Here is a 5,192-nt window from a genome sequence, read left to right on the forward strand (position 1 = left end):
GTCCCCAGGGACAGGGGCACAGAGGTGTCCCAAAACGCTCAGCCAAAAGCACTGGGCACTGGTGTCTGTGGAGAATGAGCCTGTTTCCATGGCCAACAGCCCAGTGGAAGCAGGGGAACTGGATCCTACAGCAGGCATGAAGGGGTGCTACGGCAGCTGAGGTGGAACCAGGAGGGAAAACCATGTTACTCCTTTCTTGCCACATCCTCTGGGGCAGGCTTGATCCAGAGGCCAAGGCCAGTGCACAGCCCTCTGGCTTGTGGGTGCAGTGGGTGCTGGAGCCAGTGAGGGGGGAGGAAACAGAAGGGAGGCATGTTAGAGACCTTTGCTTCCCTTCCTTCCTGCTGATGTGCTCCACTTCCTCTCTGGTAAGCAGGCTTGAGAAGTGCCAGGCAAATCTTCCTGCACAGGGAGCTAATAATGCCTGCACCCTGCAGTCTGCTGCCCTTGGAGAGTCCCTTCAGCAGCACAGGGAGAGCATTTGGTTCCTGTACTGCAGCAGACGAAGGAGCCAAGGACTCCAAACTGAGGTGGCAGTGGAGGCATTGTGCTTTCTTTTTGCCTCTTTTGTTGGAGAGACTCCTTTGGTAGCTGGTGGGGAGCCATGGTACCAAGGCTGCAGCATTGGTGGGAGGTGGTGAACTGGAGCTCTCTGTGAAGGCTCTGCCAGACTCAGAGCCTCCATTGCTTCTCTCTCGCAGCCTCTCAGTCACTCCTGTTGAACAGCCACACTCCTCTGGCAGCTCCAGTGCTGGCACTTGGCAGTGCACTGGTCTCTGTCCTGGCACCACACGTCCTCTCCTCAAGCGACCCTGAGAGAGGCCACACAGCACGGCCACAGCCTTGTGTGGCAGCTCTTGGCTCCTGCTGTGTGTGCCTTGCCAAAGGGGCAGGGTGGAACAGGGAGGTTTTTCAACAGCCTCAGACTTTCTTCTCTCATAAGCTTGCCTTGGACAACTTGGCAAAGCAGGTTCCTTTTATGGGCTAGGAGGGTGAAGGAGATTTTGGGGCAGTTGGTGTTGAGCTCTTTAGCTAACAATGTGGACCAAATTTTCTTCTCCAACTTGTCTGAATCTGAAATGAGTTTTTTTTAATGGCTTCTGTGTTCTTTCCAGTTTATTAGTTATTAAAAAAAAAAAAACAAGAATAAGATGTGAATTACTTTAGGCCTTTCATCTAAAATGGGACCTGTTTTGCTAATTTGCAATTAAAAAGTGTTCTTTGAGGCGTGCTGTCCTTCTTCTTGTCTGCTTGAGCATTTTTACTTCGGTGTATGTGCATGTAGCCAGTAATGCAAAGGTTTCATTCCACTTCTGCTTACTAATGCAGATGACTCTGGTTTTACTCTAAGAGGTTTTACTCTTAAGAGTCTGTATCTCCTTGAAGAGTTTTGCACCAGCTGGTTTTTATTTTTTTCTAAGTTGGAGTTTGCCGAGATGGTCAATAAAATGGATGTTCCTGGTTCCCTGCTCTGCAGGTTGATCTAAATTCTTCTTCCTCCTGCTCTTAGCAGCAGCAGAGACAGCAGTCAGGACAGAGGGGTGTCCAGCAGTGTCACATGGCTGCTGCCATCCTTGAGACCATCACAGGTGTTTCCAGAGCATAGGTGTGGATGACCAGCTTGTTCTCTTAACAAAATTGCCTTTGTGAGACTATGTAAAGAACAGACACTGTTTGTCACTGTAGTCTTTCAGGCAGGGTGAAGAGAGGACTAGAGGAGGAATGACACAAGAGGCTGCCAGTCTTTATCTCCCCAAGCAGAGCTGTGCTGCTGTGAAGGGTGTCAGGGTAGCTGTGCCAGACAGAAGAAGGATCTCTGTGCCCCCAAATTTGTCCAGTTCTGGGGACACGTTTTTGTAAAATACACTTTCTCCCTGTGTTTTCATAATCTGTAGTTTCAGACCTTGTTCCAAGCTTGTATTTCTTTCTAGACAGGAAGCTGGTTATCTTTTCTAAATTGAAATGTGAGGAAAAAAAATAATGTTGAACAGCAGTTGGAAGTCTTAACGTAGGAGGCAGAACAGCATATGGGCTTGCTGGGCTGAGCAGAGATGAGCACAGCATGGAATGGTAAGGTGGTAGCAGGGAGGGAGAGGGAGGCTGGAGAACAGCACAGAACGAACAGAAAACCACGACAGAATTCAATTAAATACAAGGAAAAGCACCTCAAGCCCGAGAGATGGGAGGAAGGGTTGGAATCATCTCCCTGCTGCTTCCAGCTTGCTGCATCAATTTTTAAAGTTTCCTCTTAGCTATTCCCTGGCTGCTGGGCTCTGTTTGTGCTTCAGCTCTCCCACCTAGTGGTTGCCTGACCCCTCGATAGCTGTGGCTGCTGGGGGATCTGGCTGGGCACGCAGGCACTCTGTGCTCCTAGCTGTCCCAGGCACGCTTGGCTCTGTAGCCCCCAGAAATGCAGCTTGTTTTGAGTGCTGCTGTCCTCCAGGCCACTGCAGGAAGAGCAGCTTGCTGCTGCACAGAGGACCCTCATTCCCTGAGTTGCAGGGGTCATGTTGTTGTTTTCTCACCTTTCTCTGTTCACAGAGGGAGAGATGTGTAGGGGTAAAAGCAGAGCAGCACCGTGGAATTGTGCTGGGAGGTGAGAGGGCCGTTTTGCTGTCCATGGGCTGGCAGTGGAGTCCCTGCTTCCCACTGCTGTGCCCATGCTCAGGATAAGCTGCTATCACAACTTCTGAAAGGGAAATAACGGTGCCATGAGCAGGGACACCTCCTACTGGAACAAGTTGCTCAAACCCCCGTCCAACCAGGCCATTCTAAAAATGGTGCTGCATCCACCACCTCTCTGGACAATCTGTTATAGTGTTTTACCACTCTCATTTTAAAAAACTTCTTCCTTACATTCCATGTCTTTCCTGTTTTCACAGGAAATGTAGGTGAAATTGTTCTGCCCAGTACAACTGGCAGGAGAAGGAAACAGCTTCTGTACAATACTAATATCCCCTCACAGATTGGAAAACTACCAGAGTTATGTGAGCTGTTACAACTCCCCCTCGAGCCTTTGGACTGGCAGAAGAGCAGCCGAGGCAAGGGGAATGCACTGCAGTGAAAGAGGAAGGCAGCTCCCTCGTTCCCTGTTTCCCCTCCCCTCTGCTATGACTGAACTGTACACTGGCTGTCACTGAAGGAACAAAAGCCCCTCTGTCTTAATACTAAACTTCAGCCTTTTTTAAAATTAAGGCCTTCCCTAAAGGTAACTTCCATACCTGCAAGAATTTTGAGGTTTGTAAGGTAGGTTTTCTGGATCCCCTGAATTTTTTTCCTAGTAATTCTGTCAACCAGTATTTTGCAATGTCCCACAAAAGCTTTTACTTACCTTGAATGGGTCTCTGTACTGCTCCCATCCAAACTGCATCCTTTAGCTTCAAACTGTGACAAAATAACTTTTTTAGACCGCTTCCAAACCAATGCAAGGGGACTGTGATGAGAAACATTTTATAAAATGAGGTTGTATCTCAACAGTGATTGCTGTCACGGGGGCAGGGACAGCAGCTGCCATGTATTTTTTTAGATTCTATGCAATCAGTATTTATTTCTTCTGAATTACGTAGTTTTATATCTCCAACTAATATGGTGCATCACTCTGGTATATGCAGAGAATGCACATCAGTGGAAAACTCTGACTGTAAATCCCCAGTCTCAAAGCAAAGCTTTTATTTTTACCTCTACTTAAGAGTGAATGGCATAGCTTTCTGTGAGAAAGAAGCAGTACCAACAGGAACACAATATTCGAAGTGTTCTTCTCCTTTTTTTAATAAAATACTATCATGTTCATATCTATACAAATAATTATTACAACTATTAAACAAAGTATTACATTTAACAATAGAAATCTCAGAACTCTGAATAAGATCATGGTTTGGGATATTTACACCTGAATGCAACATATTTGTAAAAAGATGTCAAAATAAACAGAGCAAGATCTTATTTACAATTGGAAGATGATGTTCCTATTCATTCGTTACTGATTTCTACTGCAGAGTTCCTATTTTCCATTACAAAACAGTAAGGACTTTCCACTGGGACCGTATCCAATCAGTTACAGCTGTATAAAACAGCAGCACAGCAGAATACTCTGGACTGGATATAAATAATTTACACTGTGGAGGGCAACAGCGTCTTTGATTAATCTCCTGTGGCAAAATCCATACTTGCTTCCCTTCTCACAGTGAGCAGGCAGGAATAGGGTCCAGCCCTCCACGAGCTCTGTTGTTTCACACTTGTGATTGCCAGAACAGCAGCACATATTGCAAACTTGGAAACCTTCTCATAAAGATACTTCTGGTGAGGCAGAAAAAAAAGCCTTTTTAAAAAAAAAAAAAACTACCTCAGACAAACTGGTATCAGCAAAAAATAAATGGTGTCTGTGTAACTAAGCAGGGCTTGCTCACAGAGAGTATGAATTTGTATCATCAGGACCAAAAACCTCTGCTAAATCTTTCACCAGTTCACAGAGTAACCTCACAGTGGGAATAAAGCCTTGATGCTCTGAGATTTCCAATTTATGGATTGCAGAGGCAGCAGGAAATTGAAAACACCCTCACACAAACCTGTGTCTGCTACTCATGCTGGATCATGGCAGTGGGAGAAGGGAACAGCAGTAGGTGGTGGTAGCAGGTCAGGTGATAGCAAATAATGCATCTTCTTATAACACTGTATCAGAAAACAAAACAAATCTGACTGATCTGGTATAAACAGATTCAATGCTCCTATGTTGCCAGGGGACATGGGATCATTATTAAAGTGATGAGCATGGAACTTACTAGGGGAACAGCAGAAGATGACAGCTCTTAGCACACTTGTCATCCAGAAACAGCTGGAGTTTGACTGAGTCCTTGAGCCAGGACTGCACAAGTACCTCAGAAAAGGTGAAAAGACAACAGGAGACCAGAAATAAATAAGTGGCCCCTCTTCTCCAGCCACACCCTCTGCAAGTTTCCCTGCCACATGACATGTTTCCTGCAACAGCACTACAGACACCAACCACAGTAGCAGCAGCAGCAGCACAGCTTTAAAGTGCAGTAGGAAATCTGTGCAAAGTTCTGGAGGCTTGGGACTAGCACCGTGCTTTTACCTTTTTTTCAGAGAGGTTCTCTTCCACCTGGGCTGCAGCACGGTGACAAGCTGGAAGTACAAGCTGGAAAACTCATTCTAGTAAGGCTCAGCCCCCAGCTCAA

This window comes from Cinclus cinclus, chromosome 2, assembly GCF_963662255.1.
Source record: "Cinclus cinclus chromosome 2, bCinCin1.1, whole genome shotgun sequence".
In the NCBI taxonomy this organism is placed as follows: Eukaryota; Metazoa; Chordata; class Aves; order Passeriformes; family Cinclidae; genus Cinclus; species Cinclus cinclus.